Source organism: Monodelphis domestica, chromosome 5, assembly GCF_027887165.1.
Source record: "Monodelphis domestica isolate mMonDom1 chromosome 5, mMonDom1.pri, whole genome shotgun sequence".
Taxonomy (NCBI): domain Eukaryota; kingdom Metazoa; phylum Chordata; class Mammalia; order Didelphimorphia; family Didelphidae; genus Monodelphis; species Monodelphis domestica.
This window is the reverse complement of record NC_077231.1, coordinates 272,765,820-272,784,418: the sequence shown is the minus strand read 5'-3', so window position 1 is coordinate 272,784,418 and position 18,599 is coordinate 272,765,820. Positions and strand designations below refer to the sequence as shown.

Genomic DNA, 18,599 nt, shown 5'->3' with positions numbered 1-18,599 from the left:
ATCTATCCTTACAGATCTAAAACCACAATTATAAGGAAGGAAGGAAGGAAGGAAGGAAGGAAGGAAGGAAGGAAGGAAGGAAGGAAGGAAGGAAGGAAGGAAGGAAGGAAGGAAGGAAGGAAGGAAGGAAGGAAGGAAGGAAGGAAGGAAGGAAGGAAGGAAGGAAGGAAGGAAGGGGACAAAAGAAGGAAGTAGGGAAGGAAGGAAAAAAGAAGGAAAGGAGGAAGGAAAGAAAGAAGAAAGGAAAAAAGAAAGGGAAGGGGGAAGAAAGGGAGGGAGAGAGGGAGTAAGGAAGCCCACAGTAGTTTTATATAGCCATTACCAAAAAAAAAAATAACTTATAAATTCTCCAACTAAGTCAAAACTAAAAGGCAGGTCAGTGTGCAGTCAAATCAAAGAGCTGGGAAAATGCAAGCTGACTTAGATTTCTTTTCATCTAAGTGATGCTGGTAAAAGAGAGAAGCATGGGAAGAAACTAAAGCAGTCTTTGAACAGGGAAAGGTGGGCTTATCTATTTATCTCCCCACCAATTAGAGACTCCTCCTCATCAATGACAGAGCAAGGCAGAGCAGTGAATTTACCTGATCTCCTCTGAGTAAAAGTGATTGTGAATCATAGACTTTCCACATAAATTAAGCTAAAACAAACAAAAAAAATCTGCTTGTTTTACCTTTATAGAGTCTTAAAATAGTCTGACATGGCAAATTCCTTTCCCAAGGGCTGGCTTTACTAGTGATCAGAGTAGACAATTGCCAACAAATTGTGATTTCAAATGTAAGGGATTGAGACATTCCCCTTTCTTCAAAATATTTCCTTCCTTCTTTCCCCAACCCTTTCTTCATGTTGTGGCACTGCCTAACACCCACTGTCCCAGAGGCAGTAGAACGTCATGTGTAGATAGATCCTGCTCTCAATGCCAGTGAGGGCCAAGTTCAAGTTTAGTCTCTGATACAACCTGGCTTTGTGAACCTGGCCAATTTACCTAACTTCTTAGTCCTCTGGGCAACTTTATGGCTGTAAGATGCAGAGAAAATACCCAACTAATTTGGTAGAAGGAATTTTTGTACCTGAAAGCTCCTTATACCCAGGGAAATCACAGTTTCTGTCTCTATCTCATAGTTCCACTCTTTACTTTCCCAATCTCTTCACTTCTTTACCATCAGCATTCTCATCTTAAAGGTGCCTATCTCCCCCTGGACCCTCTCTTCAGATGAGTGAGTTTCTGTGCTTGATCACTATCTCACAAAGTACCCAGCCCATGATTACTTCATTCCTGGCTCCACTCAGGCTTTAGGATTTTTCCCCTTCCTCCTCCTTCTGTCCCTCCCTTGATCCTTCTCCTTTCCAGTTCTTTCTTATGTGCCGGTCAATCAATATAGCACCTACTATGTGCCAGGCAATATGCTAATTGTCTTCTCCTACTTCAATACAATCTACTTAATGATAGGGACTACCATTTTTTGTTTATAATTTTATCCTGAGTACTTAGTATATGCCTAGAAAATGCTCTCTCTATTTATGTATGTATCTATGTGTCTATGTATGTATGTATCTATCTATCTGTCTATCTATCCATCTATCTATCTATCCATCCACCTCTTTCTATCTATTTATTTATCCCTAATAGGCATCCAATTTTAAAGGCAAATATTCATGCAAGAGGCCATGCCAAATGAGATTTAAAAAAATATTCCTGTGAATCAGTTTAATGTCTCATTTTCTCTCTAAAGGCATATTGAAGGAATGGAAGTTTTCATTAAGGGGAAGGATCAGTTACTAAGGAAAGAATTTGGCGGGGAAAGAAATAAAAGTAAATTTGAAGCATAAGACACTACCTATAAATAGCAGGTGTGGGTAGGATATCACCATGGTGAACTCTGAGTAGCTAAGGAGATCAAAAAGGTGCTGAGGCCTTCAGTGAAAGGGGGAAGAGGAGATCAAGGTACAGAATGTAAAGATGCAGAGGATATATCCTACCTAACCAAACCAACGTGCTACCTGGGAATGAGCCTACTCTTCATTAGGATTGATGAGTAGATGGGAAGAATAAAAGAACAACACTGGTCTAAGTTGGGGATGGAGGCACTAATCACACAGCCTTAGTGAGATTAGTTGAAGCAAGAATGAGTTCTTCATAGGGATCTTGAAGTTTCTTCATAATAATAATGAAAATGGCTAACATTTTTATAATCTTCTGTGGCAGACACTGTGTTCCAACTCGATCCATTGTATTTCCTGACTGCCTCATAATACTCCTGTGAAAATGCAAAAGTGTTGCCTGGAAAGAGACAAATGAACCCTTTCACATTAGGAAAAACACAGTTGGCAGACATTAAGTACTCAGGGTTAGGGGGAGAGAGAGAAGAGAATGGGGGTGGAGGGGACAAAGGACAGGGGTGGGAAGGCTGAGGACATCACTAGCCCAGACAATGAGGGAGATGCAAAATACAAATAAAAGAGGATCCCTGTCCAAATGTACATTACAGTCCAGTTGAGGCTAAGAGACTGCTCTAACACAGAAGGGTGGCTTACATACTAATTATGATCATATGAGGAAAGGTGAATCAGAATGAACAAAGAATATTGATAGGCATTTAGAGAGAGAGACTGAAAAATTTAGTTGGTTAGATTGATTTCATTTTATAATTCTGAAAAAACAGGAAAGGGAAGGATATATGATTTAGTTGCTAAAGAGATTTTTACCAATACAGGTTGCCACTTTCTCTGCTAGTTAGTCTTAGATTTTTTTGAGTACTGAGAGATTTAGTAACCTATCTCCCCAGTCACAAAGCCACTAAGTGTCAGAGGCAGGACTTGAATTCAGGTCCACTAGATCCTGTCCAGTACAAACTGTTTCTCTCTTTAAAAATTAAAAAAAAAAAAACAACCTTACCTTCCATCTTAGAATCAATGCTGTGTATTGATTCCAAGGCAGAAGAGCCATAAGGGCTAGGCAATAGGGATTAAGGGGCTTGCCCAGGGTGACACAGCTAGCTTATCTAGGACCAAATTTGAACCTCAGACCTCCTGTCTCTAGGTCTGACTCTGAATCTACTGAGCCACCCAGCTGCCCTCCCACTGTCTCTCTTTTGATAAAATAGTGTTTTTTTAAAAGATTCACATGAAAGAAGTTAGAAAAATATAATATGAGAAGACTTCCTATATAAGGAAGCATTTGAGTTCAAACTTAAAGGATAGGGTTGGCATTCATCAAGAAAAGAAAAGGGATGATATTCCTTCCAGACATAAGGACCACACTGAATAAAGATATGAAGCCAAGTATGGTGTGTGTGTGTGTGTGTGTGTGTGTGTGTGTGTGTGTGTGTGTGTGTGTGTGTGGAGAGAGAGAGAGAAAAGAAGAAGGAGGAGGAGGAGGAGCAAGAGGAGGAGGAGGAGGAACAGGAGGAGGAGGAGGAGGAGGAGGGAAGGAGGGAGGGAGAGGGAGGGAGAGAGAGATACCAGTAAGCGAGGGTCCAGTGGGGTGAGGGACAGAGAAGTGTCCAGTTTGAAGTGTAAACTTTTTGAACAGTAACACAAGATAACATCGGAAAGTTAAAGTTCTGAGACATTGTGGAGGTCTATACTGCCTGGCAGATAAATCTGAACTTTACTTGAAAGGTAATAGGGAGCCAATGAAGTATTTTAATGGAAGACTGTCATGAGTATATATGTAAATAAAAAAGATGAATGTGGAAGAAGTATGAAGGATGGATTTGAGTTGGGAAGTAGAGAGGCAGGTAGATCTTTTGGTTGGCCACGGAAATAATGTATCAGGGAGGTATAACAAGGGCTTTTTTACTACAATGGCGGGGGGAGGAAAAGAAATGAGGGGATGATTGTAAGAGATGTCACAAAGGGGATATGAGAGGTGAAAGAGGGGGAAGAGTCATAGAACTCTTGTAGACCAAGTTAATAGGTGGCGCCAATGACATAAAAAGGAAGAGGAGATTTAAGAGGGGAGATAATAAGTTGAGTTTTAGATATATTGAATTTGCAGGGATGGAGGAATATTCAGGTAGAGATGTGGTATAGGGTGCTGGTGGCTTGAACCTGGAATACAGAAGAGAATTTAGGTTTAGAAAATAGCTTAAAGAGCCACTTGCATAGAGAGTAGTAGAAAACTTGGGAGGGAATGAAATTCAATTGGATAAGCATTAATTAAGCACTTGTTAATTTCTGCCAAGCACTAAGATAGTCACTAGAGCTACAGAGACAAAAAGTAAATAGTCCCAGCCCTCATGCAGTTTATATTCTTTAGTAATGCCAAGGGAGAGAGTTTACTGAAGGAAAAGAAGGTCAAGGACAGCATCTTGGGAAACATTCACCATGAAAGATTCAGAGTAAGGCTTAGAGAACAGTCAAGAACAACAGAAAAGGAGTAATTAGAAAAGGAAGGTCAATGTATCCCCTCTAAAGTCAAGAAATTCAGCAAGAAGGAGTCATCAGTGTCAAATGCTACAAGGGGTCAAGGGGAATAAGGATTTACAAAAAGGTCATAAGATTTGGTAATTAGGAGGGTAACAGTGATCTTTGGGAGAGAAGTTTCAGTAGAATGATGTGGAGGGAAAACATCACAAAGGACTGATCCATTGAGCCAATGGAGACAAGGAGGGTAGAAAATGTTTTCCCTTCAGAAAAGTGGAAGCAAATGAAAAGGTGACAAAGAGATTGAATATATTGGTTTGAAGCATCAAAGGAAGATTTTTCAGGATTAAGATCAAAGCATATTCAAGAAAGGAAGAGGCCAGGAGCAAAGGGAAAGAATGAGGATAAAAACAAGAAAGGGGATGAGATGGCTAGTGAGCTAGGACCTGAAAGAAGTAAAAGGAAATGGGAGTTAAGGTATAGGCAGATGATGAATTAGCCTTAGTCAGTAGCAGTAATAATTTGTTTTGTAACTAAAGGAAAATGATGAACACATTAATATGGATGAGATTTTTCAGATCATCCATCAGAGAGGACATTTCTTTGGAAATGAGATACCAGACAACTGCGAGTTAAGAGAAAGCCCATTTGCTTGGGATGTTGTGGTGAGTGGCCAGGTCAATTAGGGTTCAGGAGGAGATCCATTGGAGGGAAAGACCAAGACATTGAGAAAAGAGCCAAAGAGTAGGCCCAGGCTTAACTTTTCCTATTTCAAAATAGTGCCCAAGACACGCCCCATCTGGCCATGATGATAATGGCATCTTCTTCTGACATAGAATCACCACATTCCTTTACCTTGTATGCCATGTCCCCTCTGCAAGGCTAGTACAGTGTGCTCAGATTTAGATAAATTTAATTAAAAATAAACAGCTACTCTTCACTTACTCAACATGATTTTAAAACATAAACTGTGAGTGCACATACTAGCATAAAGCAGATAAATAGATGGGAAGTATACTTTAAAGAAAAAATTCCACATGGGGAAAAAAAGAGAGGAAGAGGGAAGAACAAAAACAATGAAAAAGGCTCTTCTTAATTTGTAATTCTGAAAAACAGGAGCTGTTCCAAAGTGAACATACAGTCAGGGCACAATTGGCAATGAAGATCAACACTGTAGTTCAGAGCTCATTATGGCTGAATTGTCAAGATTATCAAATGTTTTCATGACACTCTGCAAGAACTCAAACATCAGAAGACAGTCCTGATCAAACCGGATTGATTTAGATGCTGCCAACTCAGAGGTCAGATCTGTAACACTAAATCCTCTTCTGAATCCAAAGGTCTATCAGTAACTCTAGTTCTTTTCAACAACAACAAAAATAAATTGTAAATGCAATTTCCTATGATTTCTTGGGGTTTTGTTTATAAGGGAGGAAATGCAATTTAGAATTAATTTAACAAGCATTTACTAAGCACTTGCCATTTAATGTTTTACTCATAACCTCATTTTTTCCATTCTGGTTTTCATTGTGCATTGCAATACATTGTATTGTGTTATTGCAGAAATGACTGTATTTGATGTTAACTAGCACATCTTTCCTGACTTTTCTATTATTATAAATATCCTCAGTTCCTTTATTTTTTAAAAACGCTTACCTTCTGTCTTATAATCAACATTTATAGAGGTAGATGGCCATTTTCCTGAAATCTTAAAGGTGAATCTAATTTTTTTCCCAGTCCTCAGGGGTGGAACCAAGTCATGCTATAGAGGCTCTATGGGACATCCATTGTAACAATGGATCATTCTCTGTCTGGAAGGCATTAGACATGTTTCCAGAAACCATACAGGTCTTTGACTTGGGTTTCTTCACTCAGTTGAAGGTCTGCAGAACAATTCTAAGTTTGGGGTAAGGCAAATATAAATATGAGCTATCACCCTAGAACAACCAAGAACCCTAGAACAACCAGAAGTCATCAACTTTTAGGAAATTCTAGGATTCTCTAAGGTCATAACCCACAAACTGGATCTTTTAGCCAATTTGGCTTGGACCCATGACATGGAGTGAAACCAATTTGGACTCAAAGAGAGAGAAGACATGAGATAAATTCCTCACATGTAGAATAAAAATTTCTTTTTGAAAAGACAGCATAAGAAGATAGAGAAAAAGGTTTTTCTTTTAACATAATATGAAGCAACCAAGAAGAATTCTGCATTAAGCCATATATAAAAAAAGAAAAGGAAAATGTGTATGTAGGGCTGTTTAAGCAGTCCTTATGTTGTTGCTGTTGTTCAGTTATTTCAGTCCTGTCCGACTGTGTAAACCCATTGGGGTTTTCTTGGCAGAGATATTAGAGTGGTTTGCCATTTCCTACTCCAGCTCATTTCATAAGTGAGGACACTGAGACAAGAGGGTTAAGTGACTTGCCCAGGGTCACACAGCTAAGTAGTTTGTGAGGATGAATTTGAACTCACATTTTCCTGACTCCAGGACCAGTGCTCTACCCACTACCTTACCTAACTGTCCCATTTACCAAGATAATTGTACATAAATAAATATAAAGTCACAGAAAATATGAATGCTTATCTAAAATGGAAATTCAACATAATTTCTTGGAAGGAATTCTGAAATATATCTCAGGACTCTTTGTCTCGAATGCAAATCTTTTATTTTCTTCTAAAAATCTTATTTTATTACAAATTTGACAGACACAATAATTTACCATACATAAAGCAGAGAAAAATAGAAATGTACTGTATTTGAAATCACAAATCTCCATTACATGCCTACAACTTATTTTAAAAGTATTTAAAAATTTTGGCAAGATGGCCACAAACTTTCCTTTATACTTTCTTCTGCTCTCTTCAGTCTATCTTTTCTCTGCTTCTCTTCAATACATATCTAGGCCCACTGTGGTCTTTAATTTCATGATCTGAAATACTTGCAAAGATAAACATAGGAATACTGAGCTCTTCAGGAGTCTGAAAGATCAGAAATGAAAATTTCAATTTTATCTTCATTTGTTGGTTTATTTATTTTCCAAATAAGGTTTGTCCTAGAAAACCTTGTTCCCAGAGAGAATCCCACATCACCTTTCCTTCTTCAAGTTTTAAAAATTAAGGTTCTAGATATGAAATGGAAAAAGTACCAAAGAGTGTTGTTATCGAAAAGGAGAAAAATACTACAAACACATGAGAAGAAATTAATGAAAATGCCTAATACAGTCCAAAAATACTACACATAAAGTATAGAATCCCGGCTGGGAAATGAAGCAAAATGGGACCAATTCCTTTTTTTTCTGAGCACAGTATGTCCCCAAGAACTCAATCCATGTTCCCAATACTAACACAATGAAATGATGCATCCTATGTTCAATCATCTGACTTTTTTTGAGCAACTTTAATAGGGGAAGCAGTGTATTGGATGCTACTGAAGATACAGAAGGAAATAGGACCTGCCTTGCCTTCAGGTTGCTAACAGTCTAGCCAGAAAAATCTGCAAAATAGATATAATGGTATTTGTAACATCTGATATATTATAATTCAAAGTTTAATGTCTTAGTGTAGATGAAAGGTACAAGGAAAGAGCTGTGGGACCTCATAGGAGACAATAATCCTCTTCAAGGAACTAAAAAGTCCCAGAGCCTTGTTTCATCTGATTGATACTGATATTTTGGTCTTTCTTTATAAAAGTCATTTTTTAATTTGGTATAGATTATGTCAGATATAGATTTGTCCTGAAACATGGGTTCTGATGTCACCCTTATCACTTACAAAGAATTTTAATTTTAATTAAGTCACAAACTCTCTAAGCCTCAGTTTCTTCATCTGTAAAATAAGGGAAATGACCATATGTCAAAGATTTCTAGGGGAAATATTCTTTTTAAACTATAAAATGATACATGTATATGCATGTGTGTATATGTGTTTATAGATATGCATGTGTGTACAGAAATACACTCTTTTTATAGTATTGATTGGTTTTTGACCAAAATGACATCATGGGTAATATCTTTTGACTTGTGCATAAATTGTATTTAAATGAGGGAGAGTTGCTAAAAAATGAGCTGGAAAAGGAAATGACAACCACTCTCATATCTCTGCCAAGAAATCCCCCAAATGGGATCATAAAGATTTGGACATGACTGAAAACAGCCCAACAACAACGATCTTGGCCAAGTTCCTTCATTTCTCTGGGCTCATCTATATTTAAGTCGAGGAAGTTGGATTAGAGGACAGCTGTCAATCTCTGATACTGTTCACCACTACACCCATTTGAAAGATGAGGAAATTGGACTTCAGAGAGGTTACACGACTTTTAAAAAGTTATACAGATATTATCAAAGGTAGAGTTTGAACCCAGGCCCTTTGACTCTAGAGTCAAAATTCTTTCCATCATAGCAGCCAGTGTACATAGAAAGCAGGACTTAAAATCAGTCCTTCCTAACTTCAAATCCAGCCCTCTCTCCATATGCCCTGCAAATACTGGTAAGTGCTTTATGCAGAAATACAGATAAAGGTGACATTTTCCCTAAAACAAAGATCAGAAATCCTTTGGCAAAAAAAAAATACTTTCAATTCCTCTAGGTTTATAATAATAAACAAGGGTATCTCAATCTGAAAGTTCAAGTCCCTAAAAGAAGTAATGAGGCAAGAAGTAATAACAGTTAGTCTGCACAGTGGAGAGAATATTGAGCTTGGAGTTAGGAACACCTGAGCTTAAACTTTGCTTCCCTGTTTGCCCCTGGGAAAGTGACCTAATTTCTTTCAGCCTCAGTATCTCCATATGAACAGTAGAGATAGTGGTACCTACCTCTCAGGCGATTATAAAAATAAAATTAAATATTTTTAAAGTGCCTTGCAAACCTTACAGGGCTATATAAATGCTAGATGTTACTATAATAATGGGTCAGATAATAAGAGTTTGATGATAGGGTCTGCAGGGAGACACTGCTGGTCACCATCCACTTCCCATGAGAAGTCTCTAAGGGAAGTTGCCTAGGGCAAACTGCTCTGAGACCCATGAGGTCAAGGATTTCAGCTTCATGCTTAAACTATAAAATTTCCTATCAATTGGAAGATGGTTACATACTTTCTTACATTTCAGAAATTCCCATAAGAAAATTAAAGGGATTAGACTGGATGACCTCTACAATCCTCTCCCCTTCTCAATCTATGAACCAACAAAAGACAGGATCAACTTCTGCAAAATTCTAGCACATTGTAAATAAATGTTAGAATACATTTTTGATCTTTCTGGGAAGTGAAAATTGGGAAATCAAATAGATTCTATTTTGTTATTGATTTTATTCCATATCACAGTTGACATTTTTGTAACCATATAAGTAATGTTTCATTAGGTTTGGAAATTCAGATTTCCTGTAAATCATTCATTGTCTCTGAGTTCAGTTTAGAGGTTTAGTTCTTCTGTTAATGACTTCTATTCTTGCCTCAAGGAAATTTGTTATCCTTGAAGAATATGGGTAGGGGTCAGTTATCCCAAATAGTCTGGGGTAGTATAGCTAAGCTGTCCTTGTAGGTAGATTCCAACAATGAGCATTTCCTAATGATAGGATGGAAGGAGAGGTTGCTTGGCATCTTATTCCCAGTCTCCAGCCAATCATATCATTCCTCATGCCAGTGATGCTACAGACTTTGTAACCAATCATGCTGTCTCCCCCATCTATGAAACTGCCTTCTGTTCTGGATGTTCCTCCTTTGTCTGTAAAAGAGAGCTGTTCCCCTCATCTGGGGAATTTACTTTTCTGAGGAGCTGAGATCCTATTTACTGGCAAATTTGTTCTTCGACAATAAACTGATCATGCTCGGAACTTGTGCTTCAGTTTACTTTGATTTTGATTTTAAAAATATCAGGGACGATCTATTTCCAAGTTCTGTGTTTTCTAATTATTCTTAAAAATGAAAACTCTCTAATTCCTAGGCTCTATAGTTAAATAGAAAGTCTGTATATGATGGTGATGGGCAATGTATTGTTATGTAACCATCTCCTAGAGCCTATGTATCCAACATATATTGCCAAAAAATTATCGTCCCAAACTACAGAAGAGGCCGTTCTGGTCAGGGAAGCAAAGTAATATAGTCTTGCATCAAGGAAAAAGAATTCCTGTGGGAGGGAAGGGGGAAGGAACTCATAAGGACATCACGTGAGGTAAATCCCCATAAGGAAAGGGACAAAGACAAATGAGAATTTGAATTTCATTGGACTCACATTTTCTATTTTCTCATGTCCTGCCCAAGGCTAGGGTAAAGGATGGAGCTCATGATGGGCTACAGCTGGCTGGGTTCCCTGACACTGCTTGAAGCTTTTCTAGTTGGGAGAAACAAGGGAATGCCAGGGCCAGAGAAGTCATGTGGAAAAGCTCATGTCAGGAACTGGGATATGAGTTCTGGCAGCAAGACAACCAGAGGCAGAAAGCAGGGTTGAGGGCAGAAGTTGGGTCAAAGCCGGGATCAACAGAGCTTCTCTAGCCTCTGACATTGTTCTCCTTTATCATGCACTCAGGGATCCAGTGCAACTAGACTCCTAGTGCTGATCTCCATAGTATTAGACATTCTCTCACTCAAGTGCTTTCACTGGCTCCCACCCAATTCCTGGAACTCCCTCCTCCTTTCTGCCTCCAAGCTTCCCTGGTTTCTTTCAAGCCTCAGCTAACTCCCCACCTTTTACAAGAAGTCTTTCCCAGTTCTCCTTATCCTTAGTGTCTTTTCTCTGGGATTATCCTTAAATTACCTGGTATTTTATTTTTTTCAGTTATTTGCTTGTCAATGCTACCATTTGACTGGGAATTCCTTGAGAGTTTGGGCTATTTCTTGTCTTCTTTTTTGTCCCTACTAATCAAGCTCCTGGAGTCAGGAAGACTCATTTTCCTGAGTTCAAATCTGGCCTCAAACACTTCCTAACTGTCTGACCCTGGGCAAGTCACTTTAACCTTTTTGTTTCAGTTTCCTCATCTGTAAAGTGAACCAGAGAAATAAATGACAAACCACTCCAGTCTTTGCCAAGAGAAACCTACATGGGACCAGAAAGAGTCAGGCACACAACTGAAAATAATCAAACAACAACAAAACTCAGTCTACTGACAAATATACCATATATACTTAATCACTGCTAGTTGACTTAACTGACCAAGGATCAGGCTACAAGGGTTCCTTTCTGAGGTAAACAACAGAGGGTTGAATTTAATAGTATTTTTTATGTTTTGACTGTCACTGTCAGTCCTCCATCTTCCTCTAGATTTAGTGAAGCCTTGTACCTTCTAGTCCTTCTGCCCTTATAGTTTTCACAGAAAACTATATTTTAGTGAATAAAAATGGTCCCGTGGAAATTCATCTATTACCCTCCATGATGTCCTGCTGGAGAAGAGATCAATGGTGAACTACACAGAAGGCCATCACTACAATGCTTCCAAAGTACTAAAAATCAAGCTCTATGCAACCAGCTGGGCTTTTGATGAGAATAAGGGTTTCCCAGTAATTCTTATTTCCTTTGGGTAATAGCAACCCTTGAAAAAGAAATAGAACTACTCACATAGTCTCTCATGTACTCATTCACTCACTCCTCCTTTAAGTGCTCTTGCTCTCAAAGAAGTCCTAATAAGTACTTTGAGAAGTCGTGGAGACTGAATGTACTTTCAAAAGGGATCAACTTACACCCTCCAGCAAAGTGGATCAAAATTCTAGTATATGATCAATGGTGAAAGACTTGGCTATTCCAATCAATGCAATGATCCAAGTCAATTCCAAAGGACTAATTATGAAAAAATGCTCTCCAACTCTGGAGAGAGGACTTATGAACTCTGAGAGCAAATTGAAGTATAATTCCCTCAGTTTAGTTTTCTTATTTTTTTTAAATATGGGATGTGGAAATATGTTTTGCATTATTTCACATGTATAATTGATATCATATTGATTGCTTTCTCAGAGGACTGGGAAAAAGGTAGAAAGCAGAGAGAGAATTTGGAAATCAAAATTTAAAAAAGAAAATAACATTAAAATAATTTTTATTATTTAATTACTACTTAATTATTACTAAAAAGAAATAATAGATTGAAGTGTTAAAAACAACTCATCATAGCCAATATTCTACATTTTTTCACTGTCACATAAATTCTTTCTCTTCTCTTTGTAGATGGTAGAGAGGCTTTCATAGTCAAATAGTCCATGTGACTGACTACATGGCCAACAATCTTTTGTTCCTGATTTAGGCTTCCTTAATTTGTCCAAGAGTTAACTATCCAGATTTTCTATAACTGCATTTACAAATCAAATTTGTGTAGTCTAATGTTTAGTCAAAGATACCCTCTAAGAGGGTCTACTTTCAATCAGATATTATAAGCTGACATTCTTTTCAATTTGAAGGCACATTAATTCCAAGTGATGACATCACCAGTCACTTAATGCCATTTACATATTTTTAGACTCCCACAAAGTATTACTTAACAACAAATGCAAGAAACTATAATCTAAGAAGGGTATCTTTTCTGGTTCCCTGAAATGGAAATGGGCACTGGGGTGAAAAGAATCAATATTGACCACATCCAAGGACTTTAATTATAAATTCACAATATTATAGCTCCTTCCAGGAAATCACTGCTTTCTTATCTAGACTTCCAAAGAATTTGACATTTCAAATATTCTTGAATGTATAATATTTTAATAGAGCAGAATTAGGCCAAAATGGGATAGCCACCAAGAAATAAAGCTTTCCAACACTGACCATCAGGTTCCCAAACTAATTGTTATTGCTGGGCTTGCTGAATGATTCCAAGAAAACAGAGGAGCCAAAAGACATTCTTTTTTTTTCTTTTAAGTAACTGGTTCAGGAGGCACATTTGTGACTTGGTCTCTTCATCTGTACAATGAGGATATCGGACTAATCAGTATCTCTAAATCCAAAACGTTTAAATTCTCTCCCTTGGCAAGCTCAGAGTAGTTTTTGTTTTTTTGTTTTTTGGTTGTTGTTTTTTTGCAACCCACAAGGTCAAATGTAGGAACCAGGCAAAAGGAAGGAGGAGTTAGAGGTGAGAAGAACAGAATGGAAGAAAAGATGGAAATGTACTCAAGTTTTACAATTCAATGTTTTAAAGAAGCATGGGTTAGGGTTAGTAGTAAAAGTTTTGCAGATCAATCATATTTTCCTGTGTGTTGGCAACTGGAATATTGATACTAATAATACCAATACTACTACTGTTGTTGCTGTTGCTACTGCTACTACTACTACTACTACTACTACTACTACTACTACTACTACTACTACTACTACTACTACTACCACGATGACCACCACCACCACAACCGCTGCTGCTGTTACTACTCCTCCTCCTGTTGCTGCTGCTGCTGCTGCTACTACTACTACTTCTACTACTTAAAAACTAACATTTATTTAGTACCTAAAGTTTACAGATTGCTTTAAATACATCATCTCATTTGAAATTCTAGGACTAGATGAAATATAATATTGCAAGTGTGAGGCAGGTTCAGAAATGTATAGCAGAAAAGATACAAGCACATCATTAGAGAGCTAGAAGTGGCCTCACAAGTTATCTCTTTCATCCTTTTCTTTTACAAATTAGGAAACAGATCTCAGAAGATATCCCCTCCTTTACACAGCTATTCATAGTCATACAACTAGCTTGCAGCAGAGCTTTGCATCTTGTGTTTTCACTATACTTTGTTGATATACAGGTTCCAGAGTAACATGACTGACAGAATGGCAAACTAATCATTTTTCTCCAATGCTCCTGACCTCTCAAAATTCTCCAAAATAGGGATTTCTTGAATAAAAACTCAGAGAGTTTTTTCATGGCTGATAAGAAAAAACTCTCCCCAAATTTTCATTTAAGTTCTTATGCTGACTTGCAAAATGTCAAAACCTCAAAGGGGAAGTTGTGATGTGGAAGGGGTAACTGTACTATGTTTACAAAGGAAGGGGAGAAAAACATTTCCTAATTCAGACAAACTAAGACAGCAATTTTTTGGTAATGGATGCTTTACATTGTTCTTTAAGGTGGAGGCAGTATAGTGCCTCTAGGGGAAATGCCCAGTATTTAAAGTCAGAGGACCCAGTTTCAAATATTGGCTTTGCCATTTGGTCTCCATGTGTGCTTAGATGAGTCGAAGCATATCTTCTGGCCACAACTTCCTTAGCTATAAAATGAGAGATCTGAACTAAATGACTTTTAATATTCCTCCCAATTCTGAGTCCATACATCTATGGAAATTTCTAAATAAAGAGCTGAACTGGACATTATAAGTAAAGTGCTCTGTCTACTAAGAATGCTGAGGATAAAGTTGAGTGAGTATACCTGAAAGCCAAAATGACCTCATACAGCTATGCCAAAGTTTTCTTTTTTTAAAAGTCGTTATTAAATTTCAGCTTCCATCAGTGAGTACACATGTTATAAAAACATGAATAAAAGGGAAAAAATGAATAAAACAATCAGAAACTACTGACAAGATATCCATAAACTTGTGTTATTTATCAAGAGTTAAATGTAACACCAAAAAATGCATATACTAACTTTAACACTTAGTGACTTCATTTACCTTGTTTCCTAGGCATGTTTTACTTCTCTTCTGAGCATCTGAAGTGTCTGTTATTGTTATTGTTGCCTATAATGCTGTAGCTGCAGTCAGTGTGCGCAGTGTTCTTTGAATTCTGTTTTCTACAGCCTGCTTCACATCATTCCAAAATGGGTTCAAAAGCACGTTGGATCATTGGGGTTTGATTAGATGGACAAAGTCTGAATTGGCAACCGTCCCGTTTACACATTTTGTTTGGTGGCTCATACATCTCTGTTCTGGGATTTCCTTTCTTTTCCCTCTGCATCCATTGATTTCATCAGCTCCCATGGATCCGTTAACCATGAATCCAATAGTTGTACCTCCACCTCCTCTTGTTCCCTAATCCATCAGGCTTCTAAGTCTCAAAGAGCTATAAATATGTATTTGGATGTGCAAGAACCAAAACAGTTGGTCAACAAGCATTTATGAAGAACCTACTATCTGCCAGACACAGCACTAAGTTCTGAGGATACAAAGAAAGACAAAAAAACAGTCCCCACTCACAATTAGCTTCCATTCTAATAGGGAAAACAATATGTAAATTAAGAAGTATCATGAAATATATAGAGAGTAGGTGGAAGATAATTTCATAGGAAAAGATATAAGCTGCTTAAGAGACAGCTGAGAGGAAGAAAGATAGGAAGAAGCTATGGTGAGATGAGTGTTAAATGTCAAATACAGAGCTTTATATTTGACCCTAAAGGTAAGTGAGGCTACAGAAATTTGAGTATTAGGTTGGAAAGATTAGTCAGACCCAGGCTTTAGGAAAATTACTGACAGCTGAGGGGAAGGTGGATATTAGAGCAGGGAAGAGGCTTGAGACACAAAGATCAGAAAGGCTGTTTCGATAGGTGAGAGCTGATAAGGGCCTGAACTAGAGTGATGGCAGTGCAAGTAGAGAAAAAAGAATCTATCCAAGAGAGTAGAAACAAAGAGTTTGGGTTGATTCAAAATGGGGTGGGGTAGGCAAGAGTGAGGCATTGAGATTAGCATTGGATTGTGAGTCTAGGTGATCCCCTCTTGATGGGGATGCCCTCAACAGTCATGAAGAAATTGGCAAGTGAGGAGGATCTGAGTTCTACTTTGGACATAATGAATTTGAGATGCTCATGGGACTTCCAGTTCAAGATGTTCAAAAGGCAATACAGGACTGTAGTTGAGGAGAGACTAATGCTGACTGGATCTATAAATATGGGAATCAGTGGTACAGTGAAGGTTAATGAATCAATGAGAGTTAATGAGATCATGAAGTGAGAGGGAAAAGTGAAGAAATCCCAGGAGAGAGCCTTATGAGCCACCAAAACAAGATGAAAGAGCACAGCAGAGTCCCAAAGTCCAGTGTATCCATTTCCAGTCTGCCTCAGCAGGTTTACTAGCATACGTTATCCCCCTTCTTGTTCTGACAAATCCATACACTACTCCTCCCATCTCTGCCCTTCAGGAATGGCTATTCCTCTCATATTTAAAATGCTCTGCCTCCTCACCTTAACTTCTGAAAATTCCTAACTTCCTTCAAAACTCCAGGTCTTTCTCATTTCCCCAGGTACTAATGTTTTTCCCCCTCCCCATATTATTTTGTATTTCCTTGTGTATATTTGTTATTTGATTTTACACTTATAAACATGTTATCTTTTAAGAAGAATGTTCTTGACCTGTGTCATTTTGTCTTCATATGCCCAGTATTTAGGACAATGCCTGCCACATAATAGACACTTGATAAATGTGTCAACTTATTGGTTGAGTGATAAAGTGTATACTGTGTCTGGAATAATGGAGGAATGATTTTGGGGAGTGCATAAACCTCTTAATCCCAAAGACCTTGTTTGGCTATCAATGAATATAAAAACAAGGAATACCTATATGTGTTTCAGAATTTCATATACCTATTTCAGTATATACTCATTTTTCAGAATTTATAAAATATAGACATTTCACATACAAATGTACTTAAAAAGCTAGTTCTGATTTTTAAAACTACCAGTTAGATAATTTGCCTCTCAGTAGGTATATTTGCCTGGTACTTTTGCCTGGTACAATTTGCCTCATGCCAGGTTCTTTTTTGATAAACAAACAAATAAAAAGGGAATAGGAGAAATGCCAGCTCCTTCGTAATTACTATAATAGTTCACTCTGGCTCAAGCAGAATAATAACAATCCAGGGGAATTCAGAGTGCCTCTATGGGCACAATGAATTTTGTACCCGGCTAAAAAATGATCAGTTTTATTTCTAAAATCTGATTTCTATGTACAGATAGTTGTGTACTCCTAGAAAGACTCAAGACCATGAACAAATGAAATGACCCCTTATGATGCATTTTAATGAAAAGGAATCACAGTGCAGTTGTATTTAAGCAAGAAAAGAAATAATGATTTCAGAAGTGAACCTGCATGAGTTATCTTTCTCCTCACAGATGCTGGCACAGCTTAGAGAAGATTCATGCTGACAACAGCTGCCATTCTTCCTTACCCTTCCGCCCCTTATGAACATACCCAACCTATGTAAACTAGCAATGGCCAAAATATTCTTTTCAGGTCACAAGTTAAGGCTTCTTGAAATCTTAACAGGGTCATTTAGGAAACTGATACATTATACATGATGATGGAATTAGATGAGTCCAACATGAATCCCAGGGGAAGGCAATTTTTACTTAATCCCCAAAGAATCATTTTCTATAAAGCAGAAGAGAATTAAACCATGACATCTGAGGCCTTCTCAAAACCACATTGATTTTGAGATGGTAGAGAAGCATATGTCTAAATGCATCTGCCAGAAAAAAAAGCAGGACTCATCAAGCTCCATCAGAAGGATACAAAAGAAATGGAAGAATTTAGTATAAAGAATAACTTTAGAAGAAGCACATGGTAATAAATAACATCAGATGCCTCCATCTGATTTATTCATTTATTAAATTTATATACCAGCTTTACTTGGGTTTGGGGGGTGGATGGGTGAGTATTCAAGCACTTTGGCAGGTTTACAATCAAATAACATTCTTGGCTTTGTTCCAGTCTAAGCCACAAAACTGTCCATTTCCTCCTTTTGTAGAATCCCATTGAATTTTGAAAGGAACTCCATAACCAGAGTATGAGAAAGTTAGATGTCAGTACTAAGAACTAGTTCATGTATTTACTTTTTTCAGACAGCAAAAAAGTTTCCAATTGTAATATATTTGTAGCCATGAAGCTACCCTATATGGAGTGCTGTGTTTCAGAAAGAAAATGTCCTATATAGCCTCGATCACCTATGAAGAAAGTAAAGGAATGTATAATAAATTCTAAGTAAAAATAGGTAGGAAATAATAATTTCTCTTATACCATATTGAACAATTTGGATTTGTCATTTGGATGACCAAGATTTAATTGAATAAAATAGTAAAAATGTACATTAACAATGACAATTTTGTAAACTACTGAAGGTATTCTGACTGATGAATAAAACTGAAATGCAAAAATACAAATGAGTAGAAATGATAATACTTAAAACATTTTATTATAATTTATTTTCTAAGTAGAAAGCTTCCCAAAATAAGTACTTATTTCATCACAACATCATGTTATTTAATAATATAATGATCTAGACTGTGCTTATTAATTGATTAACATCTACCATATTGTGTTAGGTGCTGGAAATACAAAGACAAAATTGAATAAT

The 18,599-nt window shown here is 37.4% G+C and overlaps 1 protein-coding gene across 7 annotated transcripts in view; it reads right to left on the bottom strand.

The window, feature by feature from the left end:
* ADAM22 (ADAM metallopeptidase domain 22) overlaps nucleotides 1–18,599 on the bottom strand; it is a 265,124-nt gene that overhangs the window by 101,565 nt on the left and 144,960 nt on the right. The window lies entirely within an intron of this gene.